The sequence below is a fragment of the Stegostoma tigrinum genome, chromosome 2, assembly GCF_030684315.1.
Source record: "Stegostoma tigrinum isolate sSteTig4 chromosome 2, sSteTig4.hap1, whole genome shotgun sequence".
Lineage (NCBI taxonomy): Eukaryota > Metazoa > Chordata > Chondrichthyes > Orectolobiformes > Stegostomatidae > Stegostoma > Stegostoma tigrinum.
This window is the reverse complement of record NC_081355.1, coordinates 20,314,591-20,340,038: the sequence shown is the minus strand read 5'-3', so window position 1 is coordinate 20,340,038 and position 25,448 is coordinate 20,314,591. Positions and strand designations below refer to the sequence as shown.

The window sequence follows — 25,448 nt, the reverse complement described above, 5'->3', positions numbered from 1 at the left end:
AGGACCATTTGTTCACTATCACTTCCAGGTCAAACACAATGTTAATTCGCTTTTTTAACTGACCTAACCAGCAGGTACAAGATCTTTAGTAATTCAAGAGGTTCCAACCCCATGGGCAATAAATGCCCTCAGTGTCATTTCCAGAAAACAAAGAGGAAACTATGCTTCCCATTCCCACAGCTCCAGCGCACATGAACAGAATCAGGGCTTCACCTCCACCTACCCAAACAGTTAAAGCTACTTTATAACGAACACCCCATAAATGTTGCAAAAATTGGCCATGATGCTATGTGAAGGCAGTTTTCAGAGTGTAGACTTCCTTTCTTGTATTAACAAGATAGCTTCATGAGACATTTCAGGCGCAATTCAAAACCAATCTCTTGTGATACAGAAGAAATAAATTCCTCTTTTGCCCTGCAAGGGTCTGGAAAATTCAATTGTGCAGTAATATTTGGTACAGGTGCAGGACTGCCTGAAAGTCTTCAGGATTAAAAGTTTAATTTTATTTGCTGTGAATAATCCAGAAATAAACTCACAGTGGCATTTTAGAACAGAAGTGATTTTCCTTTTAAATTTTCTTTGAACGCTTGTTTCTTAGTTAATAAGAAGGGGGGGGGGGCGGTTAAAGTTGGGAGACAAAAAAGATTGGATTGGATAATAAAGAACTGGTTTGCTTTCTGGTTGTTGGGTGCTATAAAAATGGATGGGTGGGTGCGACCAATGGTAGAAGTAAGGGGGCAGGGCAGTTGGAAGGAGGAAGTCATCTGATAACACATATAGGAGCACTTCCAACCAGAGTTGGCAATCCTGCTGAGGTAGCTTTGTGCCATAGGAAACACATTTCGTAAAGTATGTTGTTCCTTGCCAGTTCTCCTGTTAGACAAACATCCTTGTGCTACTCCAACTGAGACCTTGTGTTTCAATATGTCCTTGAATGACAGCGCTGCTGATTGAAAGTACATTCACAGACTGACCAGCTGTTTAGGTAAAAATTTCTGTGAATAACAAAAGATCAAAAGAACATCCAGCACACAAGCTCCAATAGGCAGCTACACTATTCCAGACAGGATGGTAATCTGCATGTATCCTCTTTGATGTGCTGATTTTTGAGCTGAGGATAACACAATGAACAGGACACTGTTGCAGACCATGCAAACACACAGTCACTGAATGAAGACACCTTAGATTAGTCACATATGGAATTACAGAGACTGAATGGGAATATGTAGTATGGCAAAGGAACAGCAAATGATAGGTTATAGAAATCAGTTACCAAGCAGTCTTACTATCTCCTCTGAATCAGAGGTTGTAGGCTTCTGGCCAGTCCAAATTCAAGTATAAAGTCTAGGCTGACACTGCACTACAGTGATGAAGGAGTGCTGCAATGTTGGAGATGTTATCTTTCGGATGCCTTGACCTCCAGGATGGATCCAAAAGTCTGTAATAGTCACATTCAATGATGACAAAAGAGTGTGCAGAATCTCTGGGTAAAAATGTTTATCTTTCCACTAAAATAGCTGAAGGAAACTAGAATAATTTTTTTTGTAGAAGCTTGCTGTTCACAAATAGTCTACAGATATTATCACAACTGGGGCCACAACTCAATTCTAACATGAAATGGTAATGTTACAGCCCAAATAATTGGCTCTGTCTGACCCATCCCTGTGGAGCCAAATGCCTTTCATCACTGGCAATCAAGATCTCTGAAGATGTTGATGAACACGTAGAAAGTGCAATTCTGGTGCTGATACATCTTTCTGGGATGATGGGTTTCAATTTTTATCAGCTAAACTAAGAAACAGTGTAAACTGACCACCATCATTCATTTGAATCATCTAGCTAATTACATGAGTCTTTGCACTTGTATATGACCTGGTGACTGATTGATCATGTTGTACTCCACAAATTTAAAAGTTTTACTCTTGCAGTTCAATCATGTGATGGCCTCAACTTCCTTTAATCTCCTCTAGCTCTACAAATCTTCAAGAACTCTGCACGTCTCCTCAAGCCTTTCCAATTTCCTTAAAATTGGTGGCTGTGTCTAAATTCTAGGTCCAAAGTTCTGAAATCCCCTCCCTAAATTACATCTTTCCGCAGCTTTTGTAACCTGTCCAACATCTTCTCATGTAGATTTGTCAAATGTTTGCCCAATAGCACTCATGTGAAGGTCCTGGGGACACATTAAACGTCCTGTAAAAGTTTCTAACATAATGAAAGCAAAAAAAGATAAAGGCACATTTCTCATTCTGCTAAGCTTTTGTAAATACTCTAATTACAGCAAGCTTCCCAGGGATGTTGCAAACAATATTTGGATGCTTTTGTTTCCACAGAGATTTTCTATGTTCTGCTGCCAAAGAAACAAACAAGCCAAAAAATGAGGAAAACCACACAACAGTAATCATAACAATTTTGTGAACTCTGGCACAGAAACACTGTTGAAAATAAAACATGAAATAAAAATCCCCTGCCTCCTTCAAGAGTTATTTACAGATGAAACTTCTTTCTCCTCTTGCAGATCCCATATTAGAAAGTCTAGAAAGGGCAAGAAAACTCTTAAAGTAGTTCTACAGACATCTACCTCAGAACGTACTGCTCCTGAAGCTAAAAACAGCTTGTATTGGTACAGTGCCTTTAAACATGATAAAACATCTGAAGGAGTTTCTCAGGAACATTGGGAAATAAAATTCGGCACAGGGCCACATAAGGAGACATCAGGCTACAAGTCCAAATTATTAGATTGAAAAGAGCATCTTTAAATGAAGGAGAGATAGAGAGTTCTAGACTTTATGGTTTAGACTTACAAGGGCACCAGACACAAATAACTAAGCACTGAAAACAAGTCATCCGTAGAACTGGAGGAATAGAGACTGTGAAATATTAAAGGGCTGAGAGATTAATGCAAGGAATGCAAATAGTAAAACTGAGGTGTTATTGGACTCCAGTACAGTTCAGGAAGCATCGAAGTGATGACGAACAAGAGTTTGTGTACAGACTAAACCTATACAAGTTCAAAAATAGAAATAACACAGTGTGGAGCTGGAGGAACACAGCAGGCCAGGCAGCATCAGAGGAGCAGGAAAGTTGATGTTTCGGGTCGGGGCCCTTCTTCAGAAATGTCCCAATCCAAAACGTCAACTTTCCTGCTCCTCTGATGCTGTCCGGCCTGCTGTGTTCCTCCAGCTCCACACTGTTATCTCGGACTCCAGCATCTGCAGTTCTTGCTATCTGAGTAAGTTCAAAAATAGCTATAGCATCAATCTTCTATTGATAAGTCATGCAAACAGGAATTTATTTTAAAAGATGTTGACGGGATATGGGCATTGCTAGCTAGGCCAGCTATGTCCATTCTTAATTGTTAATTGTCTAGACAACAATTAGGAGTCAAACCATATTGTACACTAGACCAGGTTAGGATGGCAGATTTCCTTCCCTAAAGAACATGAGTGAATCAGATAGTTTTTTAAAAAATAACAAGCAACAATGGTTACACATTTCCATTAGGCTACTATTCATTGGATTTTTATTGAATTCAATTTCACAACCTACCATGGTGACATTCAAACCCACAACCCAAGGATTAAAGTCTGGAATTCTGACATTATTTGCCCTAATATTTCAGGTTCACAGCTCAATCCATGCTACATTCACAGAACTGTGCAGCATCCACTGGCTCACCAGTCCCAGAACAGGAAGGGGTAAAGGGAATACAATGGTTATATAGAATCCCCTGTTGGGCTGCACATGATTTCACAGAAATGGATTCAGTGTGATGCCCGACATAGACAAATGGCCGAATATTCACTGTATTGTTTCAATAAAATACAATTGGATGTAGAATCAGTGGGTTTCCATCAACTAGAAAACCTTGTCAAGTGACAACAAGAAGTGAGAAAGTTGGCAGGGAACAGGGAGATGACCATTCAACCACCCACCGCTGGGCAATCACAAGAGGGCAAAGATTTAGGGTAAGGGGCAGGAGATTCAAGAGAGGATTTGGGGAAGATCAGCGGGTGGTGGGAATCTGGAATCTGCTGCATGGGAAGGCACTGGAGGTGGGAAACCTTACAACGTTTAAAAAAAAAGGTTCCATGAGCACTTCCAATATGATAACGTTCAAGGATTTGGAGCAAGTGCAGGAAATTGGGATTAGGGCACTCTTGGTGGTAGTTATGTCAGTGCAATCCAGATGGGCCGAAGGGCCTTTTCTGCACTGAACGAATCTATGAATCTATCTCACCACCCCATTCAATAACTTGCAACCCACCCCCATTTCTCTTGATGCCCCAGGTTAACAAAACTCTTCAGACCTCAGATTTAAAACTTAGCATCCACTGCTTTTTGTAGAAAAATAAATTGTACTTCCTTAATGGATTGCTTTTTGCAAAGAATAAGTGACTCAACATAGCTGTTTCGTTGCTTCTGCCTGCCACCCCCCTCCCCCCGCCCATTCTGCGTTGGGCACATACCACCTCCCATCGCACCAAACCAACCTCCCCAGTCTGGCTTCCCCCTTCTCTGTACCACCCAGCACCACTCCAAGTACCCCGACCTTCTGGTGGGATTTGTGAAAAGCACAAACCCATAGCAGATGTTTACTGCTGCAATGATGAAAGACACTGCTGTTCTGGACAGCAGCCATACGTTTTCCATTCGGAGATGAAAGGTTCCGCATGCCTGTCAGCTACAGCGCAATTTCAAAAACCAGCGAGATTCTGCTACCTCCAATCCAGCTCCCCCCCCAACCACCCCCACCCCAGCGACCAACAGAAACACTTCACAAGGAAGCCTTCTCTCGACAATTCCTCCGCCACAAACGTATTTTTCAGGAATTTACCTTTGTGCTTTCATTTGGCTGCCCTGTAAAATTGGCTGCCTGGAATACGGCCGTATACACCCAGGAATTGAAAACACCACAAATTGCCAATGTTTGGGTTGTCCGTTTCTGCTCATTGAGTGACCAGTTTAAAGTAAACAGTCTTTGTTCGCTGGACTGCAGTCAGACTTTCTGACTGAAGTTACTTAGATTTTGACTTCAATTTGAATTTGTTGGGTTTAGGGAGGGCTCTTGAATATAATTCATTGCTGCCGATTTCATGAATCAGTTTGCAGAACGTCCACCCCTCCGCCTTACAAACCGCGTAACTCTCAGTCCTTTGATGAAGTAATTATCGAGGAAAAAGGTCATTCAGCCCACTTATTCCATGCACGTAGACCGAGCTGAAAAATGCACTCAGATCAGCATTCAGTTGTTTAAATGATTCCAGGGTTATCATTATCACTTTATTTCAAACTCGGTTTTCACATCTTCCTTGCTCACTGTAAAGCGTATTGATATCTGTCCCGAATATAGCTTCCACCATTTGAGTCCAATTCCCTTTTCCTGATCAAGATTTATTTTAAGTTTACATATTTGTCCTCTCCAATCCTTCACTATTTTATACACATTTGTAATTGCTGCTCATTTGCTGCTAAAAGGTGTATTCATATCATTGCTGCCACTTCTAGCGCTGCTCTAGCTGGCCTCTCACCTTGCACCCTCTAAACATGGGCTTATCCCAAAGTCCACTTCACCCATTGCCTGTGTTCTTCATTATGGATGAGTTGGACTCAAGGGTCTGTTGCCATGTATTCTGACTCTTATGATTACTTACATTGGTTTCTGATTGAGTAGTATCAAAGATTTAAAATTTTTCAAAGCCCCTTTAACAGAGTCCCACCTTGCTATTACCATCATCTCTTCCAGCTCCACAGCTCCCCTCCAGTTGCATTCCTTCAACACTAACTGTTAGCATTTTCTTAATGTCCTCACCAATTAGTGGTGGTCATGCCCCAAGCATTGTGATTGATCTTTCCACTTGCTCCAAGGCACTGTTTAAAACCTATATCTTTCTACAGGCATTTGGTCACCTAGGTCATCACATACTGTCAAATAATACTCTTGCAAAGATACTTGGCCCATTTCAGAAAATAAAACTATGTTTTATAAATGCAAAGTATTGTTACGTACACCTTCAAAGTCATCTTCCTCTATCCTTTCCAAACTAAAAAACTGCAAGATTTTGCGATAACTCAGGCCTTCTCGCAAAAATCAATCTCTTTAGGTCTTCTTTAAGCCATATCCACTGATCAACTGCCATTGTATCTCAGGTGACCAGGCATGAACATTGTACCAAGATGTGATTTAACTCCAACCTCGTATGAATTGATGGCAAGGTCCTTTGATTCGCATTTTTACTGCTTTAGCTGTGCAACTCAATACTAGTTTCCTGTATATTGTGTACTGAATCTATCACAGCTTCATCCTTTGTTATTTCAACACTGTTCATGGAGTCAGTAAATCATGTGTTTTTCCTTTCGCTGTGCCATAATTTGCCGTCTAGACATTAAAATCCCATTTGCCAATATGACATATCTTAAATCTATGTTGAGGTTTTTACCTTGCTCGCCGAGCTGGCTGGTTATCGTAAAGGTGTTTAGTCACCATGCTACGTAATATCATTAGTGCACCCTCTGATGAAGTGATGTTGTGCTACTCCATTTGGTATTTATATGATCCAGTCTGTTAAATTGGGTTGTGTCATTTCTGGGTTTTTTTTTGCACAGGATCTAATTCCACATGTTTGTTGATTGCATGACGGATTGAAAACCAGACCTTTATGAATTCCCATGCGTGTCTGTGGTTGGCTTGAGACAGGATGGTCACGTTGTCCCAGTTAAATTGATGGCCTTCACTGTCCGAGTGCACTGAGATGAGGGAAAGTTCGTCATGTTGTTTTGCTGCGAGATGGTGTTTATGTATCCTGATGGCTACTTTCCTTCCAGTCTGGCTGATGTAATGTTTATTGCAGTCATTGCAAGGTATTTTGTAAACTACATTGGTCCTGCATGTTGTGGGATTGGGGTATTTGGTCCTTGAGAGTGTTTGTCATAATGTGGCTGAGGATTTGCATGCTATCATGATTCCTAGTGGTCGTAGGAATCTTGTTGTCAGTTCTGATATGTTCTTGATATAGGGTAGTGTGGCTGGTGGTTTGGGACATACTGTGTCCTCTTAACGTGGTCTATCTAGTAGGCACCTGTGAACGTATTTGCTATAATATCCGTTGTTAGCAAGTACCTTGTATAGATGCTTTTCCTCCTTCTTGCATAGTTCTGGCATGTTGCAGTGAATTGTGGCTTTTTTGAATAGTGTCCTAACACTGCTTTATTTGTGGGCATTGGGGTGATTGCTGTGGAGATTGAGGATTTGGTCAGTGTGGGTTGCCATCTTATGTACTGTGGTTTGGGACTTCCCATTGGTCATGCATCTTATCTCGATGCCGAGGAACGGAAGCTGATTGTTGTCGTCTTCTTCTCTCATAAATTTGATCCCAGCAACAAACAAACATCCACAAACAAAGCTGTGTTAGGACACTATTCAAACGAGCCACAACTCACTGCAACATGCCAGAACCACACAAGAAGGAGGAAAAGCACCTCATCATGGTGCTTGCTAACAACAGATATCCCAACAACTTTATCCACAGGTGCTACTAGATGGGCAACGTTAAAAGGGCACACTATGCCCCAATGCACTGGCCATACTACCCTATATCAAGAACATATCAGAACTGACAACACAACTCCTACGACCACTACGAATCTTGGTAGCACACAAACCCTCAGCCACACTACAAGAAACACTCACAAGCACCAAAGACCCCATTCCCATGACATCCAGGACCAATGCAGTTTACAAAATACCTTGTATGACTGCAACAAACATTACATCGGCTAGACTGGAAGGAAACCAGCCATCAGGATACATGAACACCAGCTGGAAGCAAAACAACACAACAAACTTTCCCTCATCTCAGCGCACGTGGACAATGAAGGCCATCAATTTAACTGGGACAATGTGACCATCTTAGCTCAAGCCAACCACAGTCACACAGAATTCCGACAGGCCTGGTTTTCAACTTGTAATGCAAACAACAAACATGTGGAAGTAGACCTCATATGCAAACCCATGCAAGAAAGAATTGGAAATGATACAACCCAACTTAACAGATCGGATCATATAAATTTCAAGCGGAGAAGAACAACATCACTCCATTGGGGGCCGCACTGATGATGTTACATAGCATGGTGATGAAATATCTGTATGATAACCAACCAGCTCAGCAAGCAAGCCAACAACCTCAGCCACAACCCGAACTACAAATCGTCGCAAGAGCCTTAAATCTATGATGTCTGATCTACTTCCAACAGATCATCTGCAAATTGGCCCCTTTCACAGGATCCCTAATTAAGGTCATTTGTGTCATTTGGAACGGTCCCATCACCTTCCTTCAAGAATGCTCCAATCAATATTGTTACCTCTGTCCAGTGTGGCCAGAATCCCTAAAATGTTTTCAACCCTTTAGCCAACTCCTGATCTGTATCCCAGTGTTTGTCCTGAATCACTATAGCTTTGATCTTAACTCATAGACCTACTGTAGAACTTCTACCAAAAGGCTTTTGGAAACACTGCTGCTGCACGAGGACTGGAGTGATCACTTCCAAAAAATGAAGGCAAGGAGAAAAAGTTTGGCAACATTGAGTAAACCTGGATCCAAAGGAATGTAATATTATCGTACACAACCGTCAACAAGTTTTGCGTGGTTTTCTCTTTCTCCCCTCCTTTTTAAGTTAACTATAGCAAGTGAATGTTTCTGCAATCTATAGGCAAGTCTAATGTCCATGGTCTCTCTCTCTGTGACAGTCAAAGCCTTAAAAATCACTTCCTTGTCCCGTTGAACTCTCTGAAATAACCAAGAATTAGTCACTAGCTTTCTATCTTGAACCCATTTATGAGCCATTCTCAGATCGCTACTAAATTTAGTTTTTCATTCCAATTTGAAATTTCTTCCAGCATTAACTATAGTTCCATGTGAAACATCAGTAGTTGATGTGACATCTTTTTGCATAAGAGGCTAAACTGGTACACCGTTAGTCTTTTCTGGAGGGTATAGAAAATGGCAGATGAAATATAATGCAGCCAAAACAGTAAGTAATACAGTTTGATAGGCAGAATGAAGACAAGCAGTATAAACTAAATGGTACAATTTTGGAGGTGGTGTTGGAGCAGAGAAACCTTTAAAAGCGACAGGGCGAGTTCAGAAGGCTGCAGAAAGCCCTTGCAATCCTTGGCTTTGATCAACAAAAGTTCTTTTTAAAAGAAAATGTTCATAAGATATGCATAACACTGGCAAGGTCACTATTTGTTGTCCATCCCTAAGTGCTGTTGAATATGGCTTGCTATGCCTCTTCCATGGGTAGTTAAGAGTTAATTAGATTGCTGCAGATCTGAAGTCACATGTACGCCAGACCAGGGGGTTAGGATAAAATGAGTTCCTCCCCTAAAGGTGGGATACTATGACAAGTGAAGATATTATCATGACTAGCATTGTTGATACTGGCTTAAAATTCCAGATTAACCAATTTCAATTCTACCAACTGCTTGAACCCATTTCCTCAGAACTTGGTCCTTTGGATCACTAATTTACAATGTCACCATTTCCCTTATATAGAGAGCAAAAGCAAGCAAGTTTTGACAAGTTTTCAGAAAATAAAAGAGGCCTTAGCTATCTTGGACACTACACTTTAAAAAGCATATCAAGGTTTTAGAATTGGTGAAGACCTTTGCTAGAACTCTACTAGGCATGAGGGACTTTAGTTATTTGGAGAACCTGGAGTAGTTCTTCTATAAGCAGAGGAGGTCAAGAGGTGTTTAAAATCTTGAAGGATTTTCAATGTCTTTAGAGCTTCCCATGGCTGAAAGATTGGTTACAAGAGGGCACTTTTTTTTCTTTGCCTAAAGTATCAGAGGTGACATGAGGCATATTTTTTAAACAAAAAAACAAAGCAGTTGATTGATAACTCAAACATGCAATGGCAAGGGGATGGAAGCAGCTTCACTTAGCAACTTTCAAAAGCGCGCCAATTTTTTGAAAGGAAAATAACATTACTGGACTTTGGGCGTGGAAATAAACAAGGGTGTGGGATTCAATGGATAGTTAAGTCAAAGAATCAGTCATGGGCATGATGGGTCAAATTGTCTCTTCCTGCGTGATTTCATTCTAGAGTGAAATGAAACAATCCCATGGCACTTCAGTGGCAGGGGAATTCTCCCAGTGTACCAGCCAATATTTCTCCCTGAACCAACACCTAAAAACAGATGGTGTGGGACTTTGGCTGTGCGCAACTTGGCTGCCGCATTTCCTACATTACAACAGTGACTAGACTTTAAAAATATTTAATTGGCTGCATAGTGCTTTGGGACTGAATGGTGCTATACAAATGCAAGCCATACTTTATTTCTCTTTAGTATTTCAGCATTCCTGTTTTTGCACTCATTTGGACCTTTTAGGCTTCTGCACCTTGTGACTTCTTGCTGTACTGAAAATGTATTTTACTTTCAGTCAGCCATAGCTACAATTCTTTTGATCATCTTTTTGGTCAGCCCTTAGGTTTTCTCCAAACTCTCTTCATCACATCAGAAATTTGTGAAACCTGCAATACTCCTCTATCTCTTAACAGCTTTGTCAATCCACTGAGATCCATCCTTAATGATGTTGCAATTCTTCCACCTTCTCTGAGTCCTGCCAGATTTGAATCCTTATCTTTGAATAGGAATCTATGCACTCTCTGCTTGAATCCAACCAACTGGAAATCTCAATACAATCCAAATCTCCAGCTGCATTGTAAATGGGACGGAACAGAAACAATTTATTTAATGCTCTTCTCAGAAGATTGCCAACTTACTGGTTGGTCCAAATGTTTTCAGACACCATATAAAAAAAGAAATCACACAAGTCCTACCACTGATGTCATCTATTGGGGGGAAATTTGTGTGTGGTTCTTGGGATGTGTCAAGTTCTTTTTTTTCCATCTTTAAAGTACTTGCCAACAATAATTTAAATGGTAAAATGCTTGCCAAGCAAAACATCACAGGATGTCTCTACCCATAATGGATTACAGTATCCCTCTTGCCCCCTTGAGTCCTATATGGGAAAATGATTTTAAAGAAAGTGAATTTAATTCATTTTTAACAGAAACAAGATGGAATTTTCATTTCTGAAAATTATTCTCTCAAAATTAGAAGCCTTTAGAGAAAAAAAAATTAAAAAGGATCTTGGTGCCTCTTTGAGGAGTGTTTATTCTCAACACTAGAATAAAAAAAAGCTACCCATTCAGGTGTTGTACTGGATCTCAGAATCCAAAATTTGGGATATGCAGGCTAATGCATATCACCTCCAGTCAACTTTCCTTTGCATTCATTTTAATGGGGAAATAAACTAAAATCTTCAAGTTATAGGGGATTTGGATGGTTGAACTGGAGATCCATTTCAATAATACAGCAAATCATATACAAGATATCATCAGAAGAAATAACCAGGCATTTTTGTACGAAATGTTGTTGGGTGAAGGAACAACACTGGCCAGAAACAAGAAAGTTGCACTTTTCACTGATTTAGTGCCTTGAATTCATTTATATCCACCTGAGAGAACAGACAAGGCTACTCACCTTATGCAAAAGACTACATCTCCTATTTCACAGGATCTGGAATATGTACAAGTCTCTAGAATTGAACTTGAATGTACAATCATCAGGCAAGACAGCTATTATGCAACCAAGCTGACAGTCTTTGAAGCGGGGGAAAGAATCTAGCCTGCTTTTTGAGCCCACAACATATGCTTACTCTGTTGGTGAGCAATTATTAGAGTTGCCTTCAAAACAGAACCAACAGGCAGTTAACAGAATCCTTTCAATCAGTTACAAATAGCCTGCAACAATGAGTGAACAACATGTGCCAACAGTTTCTGGAAGTATAGAGAGAGATGGTACCTCCACGGAGATCCTAAAGCAGTACTGGAGCAAACATCATTTAACACTTTCTTACACCATTGTGACTCATTTCACCTGGACTAGGAAGAGGCTATGAGCATTCAGTCCCCCCACTACCGAGGCTCACAAGTGGCAGCTATAGTATGACACCACAGAAATTCACCAAGACTCTTTAGACTGTAACCTCCGAAACTGTGACCAATACTGCCTTGGAAGGGCAAGGGCAGCAGAGACATACCACCTGCAAGTTCCACTCCAAGACACTCACCACCCTGACATGGAAATATACTGCTGTATCCTTCACTCTCACTGGGTATTAATTCTGGTACTCTTCCCCCAGTGCCATTTTGGGTCTACCTACAACAAATGGACTGCATGGGGTGGAAGAAGGCGACTTACCACCACTTTCTCATGGGTAACAAGGAAAGGGCAATAAATGATAGCCCACTCAGTGACACCCAATTCCCATGAATGAATAAAACAAAACAAATTGACAACAAACCTTATTCAATCCAAATACATGGATTGCTTGTAGGTAGATCATTGGCATACAAGATTGGATTCCCAGTAACTGGCACTTAGCAGCAGAACAAACCAATGAAGGAGCTTCTTTTCAGAGTATCGCCCTAGCCATTCACACTCACCAGACTCCTCACAAACATGAAGTAATGCCAAAAAGGGAGCTGTCATTGCATAACCAGACCAGGCTCCAGCTGCTGGATAGCATTCATTTTCAGAATTTTTGATCAGTTTTCATTCCCTTTGCAGAAAGGATTTGTGGATTGAGTTATGTTTAAGCACTCCATTTTAATAGAGTGATTTCACACAGGTTTTGTATTTTAAAAATCAGCGGGCATACCAGCGTTGATGAGATTTATTAAAGCCAGACAGACCAGTTTGTGGAATACTTACTACAATTGAAACAACGCAGGTCAATGGAGTTATCCCAGGTCCATTAATCAGATCTAACCCTGGTCATCTTGACAGCAGATGTTCCCTTCAAAACTACAACCCAAAATGAGTGGAAAGTTAGCTGATTTTAGAGATCATTCTCTACTGAGGAGTCATTTCCATAAAGTCATGCTCCACCAGCCCTTCTCCCGATCAGCAAAACTTGAGAAAAAAAGGGAACAAGGTTTTAAACAAGAATCCAACGCTTCACTAAAAACACAGCGGATTCATTTTGTACTTCAGAATCAGTCTAGGAAGAATGGTATCCACCCAGCAAAGGTTTATAAACTTCCTCAAAGATCAAATGAGGTTAAGTGGAATTTGCTTTGACTGTTCCTCTGTATATTCCCTCTCTGCATTTGAAATAAAGCTATTCATATCGTAATCTTGTTTTAGCCTATAGAGAGAATGCAGAGGAGATAGAAAGACAAAAACATCCAGGTCAGACTAAGTTGTGAGAGTGTTTAAAAATGAATCCAATTGTAACACACCAAAGTTAAAATATGGTTTTAGCAAAATTGGATTAAACAGCCCCTCATGGGGCAGTTATCTATTTTCACGCACACTCCTAAACGCAAGGGGCAGGGAACGGCCTAGTGACATCATCGTTGAACTGTTAATCCATCGAAAACCCGGTAATGTTCTGGGGAGAGATAGTAGGAACTGCCGATGCTGGAGAATCTGGGATAACAAGGTGACGAGCTGGATGAAAACAGCAGGCCAAGCAGTATCAGAGGAGCACCTGGGTTTGAATTCCCCCATGGCAGCTGGTGGAATTTGAATTCAACAAAAGAATTTCTGTAAGTATGATGACCATGCACGCTTTGCTGACTGTTGGAAAAACCCATTTGGTTTCACTTTAGGGAAGGAAACTGCCATCCTTACCTAATCTAGCCTACATGACTCCAGTACCTGCTCTCTGGGAATTAGATTTGGTAGTAAATGCTGGCCAAGCCAGTAATGAATTCATCCCATGAAAGAATAACAACAAAAAAAAAACAAACTACTTGGATCACTCCAGAGGTCTCAGGATTACTGCAACTGAGTGAAATTGGGATAGGGTGTCATCTTGACATGGAATCTTTCAAATAGGGAATTAAGCAGAGGTATTTTTGCCTGTTCAGGTGAGCATAAAGATTTGCTATTCAAAGCAAAGCAGGGACATTCTAGTGAAGTGTCAACATTTACTCTTCGAACTAACATCACTAAAACCAATTATCAGATCATTTATCATGTTCCCAGTGTGTTTTTGCCGTGCATAAGCTGGCCGGCACATTTGTTTGCAGAACAAAATTTCAATTGTACTTCAAAACTACTGCATTGGCCAAGATTGCTCAAGATTTTGAGAGGACGCGGTAGGTGACATATAAATGCAAGTTTGTTCTTTATTCTATTGAAGTGGCCTGCATGTTTGGGAAGCCTGTCAGGTGGGATTTCATTAGCGTCACCTTTCACTGGGAAATCTGTGAAGGTATATCTTGATAAATATGGAATTAGTCAGCTGCTTTATTTAGAATACCAGAGTTGTAACCTGGCTTATTTGGCATGGCTCCAGCAGTGCCAGCAAGGATCTCATTCCCCTGAAGCTTACTGATGTGACCTTCTCAGTTGAAGGAAGATTTGTCCCAGATCCTGAAGTCATCTACAAAGCCAGCCCACACACAGCAATTAAACCCCATGGAGTATTTAATGGAAATGCTGTCACAGATAATCTTTCATGGCAATTTGGGCATAAGGATTTTCCAGTTAGCGATGGAATTCATTGCATTAGCTTTGGTTTGATTTAATGAAGAGCTCGATGGGCTGAAAGATCTCTTTACATTATCAACATTTATGATTCTATAAGATAGTAAAATACAGGGCTGTGACTGTAAAAAAGTGTTGCAATGAGAATATGGATTTCCTCTTTGTTAATTTTGCATTGCCTTGTCAAAAAGGCCCAAAAATTCAGAATCTAATAGAACACTACTAATTGACCTCATTGAGGCTAATCAATGATTCTGGCTCAGCAGTTTCCCATACAGCCCATTCCAAGAAATTAAAAAAAAATGTAAAGCTAGTCACACTCTCTCCTGCGTGGGAATCAAAGCACACTTCCAATGTATTGAAGACACAACAATTACAAATGAATGTAGGCTTGACAAGATGAAAATACCAAAGTCACCTAAACGTGAAGATACCATGTTTACTGCAGACTGGACGGATCACTCAGAGAATGGGGAGCCTGTGGGACAACCTGCCATAGAAAGCAAGGGGACCGAAACATTGGCTATTTTCAAGGTGTTAGATGTATTTGCTAGGGTTAAAGGGGTCAAAGGTTATTTGGTGAAAGCAGGACATAGGGTACTGAATTGGATGATCAACAATGATAATTTTGAATGCTGGAGCAGGCTTGAAGGGCCAAATGGCTCCTGTTTTCTATGTTTCTATGATCAGGCCAGGCAATAGTCTTAACCCTCAACTTGCTTTCAGATTTGCCCCAGTGCATCTTTCAGAGAGCACAAGAGCCTCCAGCTGCTTTCCAGGTGTCTTCCCAACCATAACCTGCCGGCCTTCTGCTAGGAGGGAGCTCAGCAAAATATTTTTAGGTCAAGGTGCAGGGAGAATGTGAAATGTTTGACCACTGCTCTTTGTGCACAGCCAAAGTAAAGAATTACACTTGTTCGTAGCATTTATATCTGAAAAAAAGATTCAGCCGATTGCAATGGAAGCCAGAAAATTGGAGGTGGTGTGGGTGAGGGTCAAATGGATAGCTACAAAAGGAATTATCCAATATTCCTGCACAGATTACTCAGATTAATAAAGGCACCTGGAGAATTCCCACACACACCACCACCATACTTCACACCCCCCTCCAACCCCCAGCTTTATTTCCCACATTCAAACATCTGAAACATCAAACATCAGCTGCCAATTAATCTGCTGTTGTTCATTTCTCTCTAATAACTGGTGGCTCAGTGGTTAACACTGCTGGCTTACAATGCCAGGGACCTGGGTTCAATGTCACCCTTGGGTGGCTGTGCAAATTCAATACATACACACATTCTCCCAGTGCCTGGATGGGTTTCCTTCCACTCTCCAAAGATGCAGAGGTTAGGTGGATTGGCTATGCTAAATTGCCAATAATATCCAGGGATGTGCAGGCTAAGCGGATTAGCCAAGGGAAACATAGGGTAGGTCTGGGTGGGATACTCTCTGGAGGGTCAGTGTGGATTTGATGGGCCAAATGACTTGCTTCCACACTTTACGGATTCTAATGATTCTAACTCACCCCTCAGAATGAGCTGTGGAAATAAACATTTGCATTGGCTTTTAGACACAGACAACAGTAATTACACATGGGCCATTTACTTAAAAAGGACGCACAAGCGAGGCTAGGCTAGAATAGGCAGGTTGTTTGCCAGATAGTGAGTATCTTAATGGCTTGTGCATCACCTGCTGATTTTCAACAGCTTCAAAAGACAAGTATCTCTTAGCAAGTACGCAATTTGATAGTCAAGCAAATGGTGTCTGGGATTTTCTTATTAGATTTCCTACAGTGTGGAAACAGGCCCTTTGGCCCAACAAGTCCACACCGCCCCTTTCAGCATCCCACCCAGACCCATCCCCCTATAACCCATACACCCCTGAACACTACGGGCAATTTAACATGGCCAATCCATCTAGCCTGCACATCTTCGGACTGTGGGAGGAAACCGGAGCACCCGGAGGAAACCCACGTAGACATGGGGAGAATGTGCAAACCCCACACAGTCAGTCGCTGTGTCAGAGAACCAGTGGTCAAACCATCGTCAATTTCATTGGTCGGGGAGGATGGGGTTGGGGGGGGGGTGCTGGGTAGGGGGTGGGTTAACCCAATGGAATGAAGTTCCCTTCAGTGACCACCCTCCAGATTTAGACCAAACACCCCAGCCTATAGATGAATGAAGGGAGGGCAGATTTTGCAGGGTAGAGGTCATGTACACCACCAAAAACACCTCCCCCCCCAACCCCCACCAACGCTGTGTCCTACACATTGGGTACCACCTCTCAAATCTATTGCACTGTAAAAGGAAAAGAAACCACAGCAAATCTCAGGGACCAAGATAGAGTTGAAAGATTTGAATTTGGCAAGTGTTAGGTTTGTGCCCAGTAGAATATTTTCAAAGATCAGATTTTATAAAAAGAACAAAAAGCCCTGTGTACAGAAATGGGTCGATGCCAAATATGTCCTGACTTGGGTCTTCAACTAGTACAGTACCTGGAAGCACATCACAAGATAATGCAGAAACATCTGCTCTCTGAAAGGGAAGAGATCATTTAAAAAGATGGCAAGCACAGCAGTCTGTCATGCAGAGTAAGACCAGACAATGATCTCTGATAACACAGCTCAGACGTGACCGGGAAGTTCTGCCTCCACAGAGTAACTGCTGGCGCAGGGTAATCCTCTTGACTGTGTCAGCAGAGTTAGGATGTGCGCCGCGTTCCCAGACTACCGGCGGTATGTTACAGTTCATGTAGGAAGTCTAAGTTGCTGCAGCAACATGTACTATTGGACGCGTATTGTAGTCTGGAGCTATAGACAGTGAAGGTAGTTCCTCTAACAATCTTTTCGTCACATGGTTGGCTATGACCATCTCCTGCTTTTACCATCTGCCATTGGTGTGTGTTGGAATGATTTGCAAATTGATTTTTAAACTCATTTGCCTCCTCTATTCATTCACAGGATGAGGGCATTGCTGGCTAGGCAACATTTATTGCCCTAATTACCCAGAAGGCAGCTAAGAGTCAACCACGTTGCTGTGGGTCTGGAGTCACATGTAGGCCAGACCAAGTAAGGATGGTAGTTTCCTTCCCTAAAGTATATTAGTGAGCCAGATGGGTTTTCACAACAACCAACAATGGATTCACGGTCATCTTTAGACTCTTAATTCGAAATATTCAAATACCACCATCTGCTGTGGTGGGATTCAAACCCACTCCCCAGAATGTTATCTGGGTCTCTGGATTAACAGTCCGGTGATTATAACATTGCCTCCCCTGCATTAAAGAACACGCTTTGCTTTATCCTAAAGTGCTAGAGTGGAATCCAAACACAGTGCTTCTGGCTCATAGGCAGGATGCTATCTACTGTGTATCAAGACTCTGAGCTATATTGAGAGCACTTGCAACTGGTGATGACATAATGACATGTGGAGAATGTAGTTAGGATAGCTGGGGCCCTTGAGATACCACTGAAGCCAACTTAACGAGAAACAAAATCCCTCAGTCAAATGTTACCGTTTGCATAAGCACAGAGACTCCTCAGGAAACAACAGACAATATAATGTCTTCTCTAATCACCCTCTCAAGTGATACACTTCTGCTGCTTTACAATTAAAAGACAGGCAGAGTTGCACTGCATATAACATTTCACGACCTCAGAACATTCCAAAGCAGTGTTCAGCCAATGAAATGCTTCACAGCACCTGGAAAAATCTAAGATATTGGTGTAAAATAGGAAGCTCAGCAGTCAATTTACGTACAGCAAGTTCCCATTAACAACAAAATAATGATCAGACCAATCTGTTAAGAGATGTTGATTAAAGGATAAACAATGGCTAGAACCGAGGCAATAACATTGCCACTCATCTTGGAAATAGTTTCATGGGATTTTTATATCCACACAGGAGCACAGGTTTGGGTTAATTTACAGTCAGTTTAATACCTCATTTGAAGCAATGGCACCTCAACACTGTTGTACTTCCTCGTTAGTCTACATTATTGCTTTCAAAATCTTTGGAATGAGATCTGAATCCCCAACATTGTGACTTAGAGGCAACCATGCTCCCACTGAAACACAACTGGTATGTGTCCAATTAGAAGGTTTACAATGTTTAAACATATATCAAGTTTATAAAGCCCAGGAGGAAAAGGAAGTGAACGATATTACAAAGTGGACAATCTGGAACACTCATATATATGCCTACTGGGTGATTATGGTTTTCCAGCTGTACACCATTTGGATTAGAATGCAGTTTCTACACATCACTTGTTGCTGTTCAATGCAAACAAGAGCGGCAGTTTCAACATTTTTGCAGAAAATCACCCCTCCTCCCAAGATTTGAAGTGTTTGTGGGGGTGGGGGTATAGAATTTATAAATGCCTAGTTTGCCCGGAGTGCATAACGTAGCCAAGCTCGTTCTCATTTGCTGTAAACTTTAACAACTCAACAGGGTACATGCCATAAAAATGTTCCCAATGGGGGAAAGAAATCAGCAGTTTGGAATCATTAGTTGCTGTGGCAAAATGAGTAACAAAATGTTAATTGTTCCAATTCAGATTTTCATTTGACAGTGAATTCTCATTAAACTGAACCAAGCCAAGTTAACTTATCTCTTATTCAGAAAAAAAAGATATTAATTGAGCATCTTTCATTACAATGAGATATTTTAAATTGCTTCACAGCTAATCTGCACTCTGCAAAATTTCATCAACAACAATGCGATAATGACAGATAATTTGTTCTGTGATGTTTATGTAAGGAGAAACATTGGACCTGGGCTCCAGTGATTATTCTTCTTTTAAAAAAACCCTGTGGGATCTACAGGGAACTTAAGGTGGGGGGGGATCAACTTAACATCTCAAGCAAAGGCACATCCAGACCCACTTGTGCTGCTCTGGTTGTGTCCCTACCCCTGGTCTGGGAGGCCTGGGATCAAGTTCCACCCACTCCAGACGTGAGTAATAATATTTCTTCACAGGTTGATTAGAAAAATAGGTTAATTTTATTTTAAAAATAGCACATCCAACAGTGCAGCACTCTGTCAGTTCTGCCATTAGTGTCAGCCTTGAGCTATATGCTGCAGTCCTGGGGCAGAGTTTGGAAACAAAACCTTGTGATTCATCAGTGAGTGCACTGCCGACTGAGCCCTGGCTGGTACATTAGATTATTTATCGAAATCACATTTAAGGTAGGAAACACTGATGAGTACGTCAGCTATGGTGCTAGGGGGTGATCGTTGATTTTGAACTGCAAAGTTATGGATTCGGTGACCATTCCAAAGACCAGAGCAAAGTCAAGCCCGATCCCTCAGTTCAGAATTGAGAGAAGTGCCGTACGTCAAGTAAGACATTAAACGGAGACTCTACCTACTCTCAAAGGTGGACACAAAAGAATTCTATGGGTCCTATTTCGAAAAACAAGAAGGATCCTCTTCTCTGCAAGACGGAGTGGGGTAGAGGCAGAGAAAAAAAGCCTATATGAGTTGCATCTGCAGAGAGGTGACCAACACAATGGCCTAAAGGGACACAGTGCTGCTGTCATTCTTCTCACATCCTCAGCCCTTGTTTCCTTCATACATACAGGTTACTTAGCAATTTACCTCAAATGACTTCTGCATTTCCTACATTACAACAGTGCTCAAGACTATAAAGTACGTGGCAATGCTGAGGTCATGAGGGGTCGTACAAATGTAATTCTTTGTGAAAATAAAACATTCCCTCATCAGCAGAAACCATGATTGATGTTGTTTTGTTAATCAGCACTTAAATACCGATGTCATGTCAGCAAAGGTCTGTGGAAAAGTTAAAAAGTTGGCCTTTTAGAATCTATTTAATCATTAATAAATTGTATGTAGTCAAAGCATAATGACATCAGCTTTGTGATCCAGCTTCATAACTGGTACCTCAATCTGGAGGGATGCCTGTTACACTGCATATACTAATGATTCAAAATGCTTCCAGATTCACAACAGATCTAAAAATTGAGCACCATCATCTTAACCTCTGAATACTGCTGCTGGAAATTGTTAAAGTTAGCTACACACCCAATTCAATTCAATTCACTTCACTTCAAATTGGCTCAATTTCAAAACAAACTCGAGTTGTAAATCTATTCCAAACTCTATAATATTCAAATACCTCAATGCCCTTGCAGAAGCCCAAATGTTGGCCAACATCTGCCAATAAATACAGCACAAGAGGAGATAGATTTTTTAAAAAAAATCTCAAATCAATTATTTTTATCCTCTGTGAAACCACGCAAGGTTCTGCTCTCTGGTTAACCAGCTCAGCGGGATATCGTAGTTCATCTGTTCAAGATCCTCTCAAAATTAATTTTCTTAATCATAACGTCTTCATGCCTGCATGGGAGGTTAGACACAAGTCATGCTTTTCTTTCTTTGAAACAGCCAAAATTAAATTGGGTTCAGTTACAGTTCTGGTATAACTAACACTTACTGATCAACACCTTTCATTCAAGTTTTATAAAATTGAGTGACTTGGTAAACTATCTTGGAGGGCAATTAGGATTAAACTAGCATTGGACTGTTTGCTTCCCTTAGGAACCAAAAAAGTACATTTGTGAACATGTTGTATTCTTCCAAATTTTTGAGAGTTTCATCATCACAAACACTAATTCCTGATTCAGATTTAGTAAGAACTGCAGATGCTGGAATCCGAGATAACACAATGTGGAGCTGGAGGAACACAGCAGGCCTGGCAACATCTGAGGAACAGGAAAGCTGACGTTTCAGGTCGGGACCCTTCTTTGGAGCTGTGTTCCTCCTGCTTCACACTGTGTTATCACCAATTCCTAATTGTTTTTGTTTCTGTACTCAAACTCCACAAAATAATGTGAATTCAAATTCAGATTATCATTTGGGAAACTGAATTCAGTTAATATCTGAGGCATATAGATATCTAGTCTGGTCATATAGCTATACCATCGCTGTACCCTCATAAAACTCCAACGCAGAACATAGAACATAGAACTGTACAGCACAGTACAGGGCCTTTGGCCCAAGATGTTGTGCCGAACTTTTACCCTGATCCTAAGGTTCATCTAACCACCACCCCTATCTTATACTATCATCCATATGCTTATCTAATAGCCGTTTAAATGACCCTAATGAGGACAACTCCACTACCCTCTCTGGCAATGCATTCCACGCCCCTACGACTCTGAGCAAAGAACCTACCTCTGACGTCTCCCCTGTATCTACCTCCACTCACTTTAAAACTATGCCCCTCCGTAATAGCTACCTCCTAGGAAAAAGTCTCAGGCTGCCTACTCTATCTACACCTCTGATCATTTTGTAAACCTCTATCAAGTCACCTCTCATCCTTCATTGTTCTTAAGAGAAAAGCTCTAGCTCTCTCAACCTTTCCTCTTAAGACCTTCTCCATTCCAGGCAACATCCTGGTAAATCTCCTCTCCACCTTTTCCACATGCGTCCACATCTTTCCTGTAATGAGGCAACCAGAACTGGACACAATACTCCAGGTGTGGCCGAACCAGGCTTTTGTATAGCTGCAGCATAACTTCATGGCTCTTGAACTCGATTCCTCTATTAATGAAAGTTAACACACCATACGCCTCCTTAACAACTCTAACCACCTGGGTGACAGCTTTCAGGGAACTGTGGACATGAACCCCAAGATCCCTCTGCTCCACCACACTGCCAAGAACCTTTCTGTTAACCCTGTATTCTGCTTTCAAGTTTGTCCTTCCACAATGAATCACCTCTCACTTTTCAGGGTTAAACTCCATCTGCCACAACATTGAATACTCAGTAGCAGTTTATCCTTAACTATACTTTGAGCAGCATTTTGAGAAGGCTTTGTCATTTACACTTCAACTTCAAACTTAGAGAACAAAGTTCTTTGAGTTAAGTTCTTGAAGGCACAAGAACAGAAAATGTCAATTGCATTGTAGCACCGCAACAATGGCTGGGCAGTGAATTCTTCAAATACAAAATCTCTTTTGTAATAATAATAAAAACATGGAAGTCTAACTCACAGAGGGAGACTAATTTGCAAATAAAATACCTAAGAATCTCCTCCACCCAACTTGAATCCTTTAAGTTAAACTTCACAAACTTTCTGGATAAGAAGATGGAGCAGATGGTTCTGAGCCGGACAGTGTCATTCAAATGTTGGAGTAATCCAGAATAATTCTCGTCTTGAAGCAATTTGGGGTTTATGCGAAGCAGCCGTACGGTCCAAATATCCAACTGCTTAAGAAAAACTCTTGTACCCTTTATTCCCCTCCCAAATATATGTCTTAATAAAAGCTCCTCCAAACTATTTAACAATTTTAACATATAACCATTGAGATGTGGTTGGGGAGGGAGGTAAAGGCAGAGAGTATCACATTTATTTCTCCCATTTGGCTAAAAACTTTCAGAATAGATAAAAGTTTAGAACTGGCGAACAAATTGAAGGAGCTGGGAAAGAAAAGTGGAAAAATGAAGTTACATTTGAACATTTTCAAGCTGGTTCACGCAAGCCCTTTCAAACATCAAGATTACCGCCCACCATTTCATAAAAATATTGATGAAGTATCTGTCATGAAAGTGGGTGACATTTAAGGGGCCCACATGCGCAGACGGGAGGTGCAAGTATATGAGACAAAGAAGGGACTTCAGAACAAGTGCTTTTCAGGAGTGAGGGAGATTAAAATGATAACTAGCAACAGTAATTATTTATTGAATTGTGGACAAGCCATGTAGAATGATGCCAAGAATTCAAAAGGAAGTTACCAAGAAACAGTTCAGGCTTACAGGGAACGGATGTCATGTTCTAGCTTCCCATGCTTATGCTGCTCATTGTCTCCAACAAGAGAATTAAATGAGTCCCAAATGTAAATATTCAATGGGTTTGATGCCTCTGGTTCCAAACAGAATTGACTAACATATGTAAAAGAACGTGCTCTACAATGGAAATGAATCGCCAGGATAATAGATAGGGCCATCTGTAGTATGGAGATTAACTATTGCGCAAAGAAAATAATTTAGCATCAACAATGTTTCAGCCGTAGCTGCAGGAGTAAGCCATTTAGCCCATCAAACCTATCACAATGCCATTCTATTAGATCACCGCTAATCAGTGACCTAACTCTCCATATCTTATTTAATTCCTCTGGTTAACAAAATTCAACAAAGTCCAAAAGGTTACAAAATCAAGTCCAATTCAAGCCTAAAATCCAGGTTGCAGAGTTCAGAAAGTATTCTGTTGGTAGAAGCACCTCTTTCGGATGAAGTTTAGAACTCTTCAGTAAGTGACAACTGATACTAGATCAATTGTTAATTTTAAAACTGAGATGAATAGATTCCAAAAAAAAAGTAAAAGGCATTATGGGACGCAGAGTAAAAAGGCGAGTATAGAGAGTTAGGGAGCACATTTGCCAGAAGCTCAATGAATGGCAGAACATTCAAGGCACTAGACATCTAGTCCTACTGTTTGAGTGGTGGTGTTAAAACATGGGCTGCAGTCTGCTCTCTCAGATGGATACAAAAGATCCCACGGCAACACTGTTTTTTTTTAATGAAACAGGGGGCTCTCCAGGAGTTCCAGCCCTTACTTATCCCTTACTCAGATTAATTAAGGCAAGTTTAGTCATTTATCTCATGGCAGAACCCTGCAAATTGCCAGCTGTGTTTCCTGCATTACAACAGTGATCACACTACTGATTGCTATATACTGGGGAATATTCTGAGTTTATGATTAACATTCTACAAATGTAATTGTTTCCTTAATACTTGGGACCAGGACACTCTGAACAAGGTGTCCCAGACCTAGTGACATGAATCATCATGCACAGCAAAGTGCAACCTCAAATAGACATGAACCTGACACTAAGCTAATGAAACACTAACGCACAATCTTTAGATGGAAAACAAATATAAAACATACGTCCATAAACTTGCAAAGTTTCTGCTCACAATACAGTCAGGAAGAGGGTCAAATATCAATGCCAACCTGCAACAAGTTACATAATTAAACAAAAACAAGGTCACACAGACACAAGATATTTAGACTGAGAAGGCAAAATTAACTTTCACACCAGGGAGTTGGCTTAAAACAATTCCTTGCAGGCATATTGCTATCCCATCAGACCTACTTGCTCATAAATACAACATTTAGTATTTTAACCAATACATAAACCTTGGGGGATTAAGTCAGCAGCATGAAAGTCCAGAACGCAGTTGAATCTCTGCTCAAAGGAAAGTTCAACTTAGGAGTTACGAGTCCTCTCATCTGCTGCAGGTTACATTTGAGATTTAAACTGGGCACATTCCATTAGCATTAATGTTCAATCATACATGATCCCAGCGTATATTTAGTGCTCCCCCTTTTACAGACATGTATATTCACACAGTTTTGTACATTGGTCTTGAATCCAAAACTGCCCCCCTCATTCAGTGGTTGAAAAGACAAACATTTCTTAAAGCAGATTTTCTATCTGGCCGCAAAAGATAGACTCTGAATTCTTCTGGTGCCTTTCATGATCTTTGGACATCTCAAAGCACTTTACAGCCAATTAAATATAATAGAAATGTAGGAACGGTTATAATATAGGAAACACAGCAGACGATTAGTGCACAGCAAACTTGCACAAACAGCAACTAATCTCCTTTATTGGTTATGCTTAGAAGATAAATATTAGCTTGGGTATCAGGGAGATTTTCCCTGTTCTTCTCTTGAAATGGGGCCAGGAGGTCCCTCGACATAGCATTGTATGTACCAGCACAGATTTTCTGATCAGGTTTCTGGTGTGCAGCTTAAATTCACACAGTCTGATGCGGTAGTGAGTGTGCTATAACTGACAGGACTACTAGGAACACTAAAGGGACATTTGGGCATAACTATGAACGTATTATCTGTG

The 25,448-nt window shown here is 40.9% G+C and overlaps 1 protein-coding gene and 1 long non-coding RNA gene across 3 annotated transcripts in view; one reads left to right on the top strand and one right to left on the bottom strand.

Annotated features, from left to right (window-relative positions):
• The window catches only part of LOC125466450 (uncharacterized), a 140,875-nt gene extending 138,434 nt beyond the window's left edge, over window positions 1–2,441 (top strand). The window contains exon 5 of the long non-coding RNA XR_007250456.2: window positions 2,331–2,441. This is a non-coding gene — a long non-coding RNA (uncharacterized LOC125466450). The remainder of the gene's footprint in view (window positions 1–2,330) is intronic.
• nkd2b (NKD inhibitor of WNT signaling pathway 2b) overlaps window positions 1–25,448 on the bottom strand; it is a 124,122-nt gene that overhangs the window by 84,713 nt on the left and 13,961 nt on the right. The gene's annotated exons all lie outside the window — the stretch shown is intronic.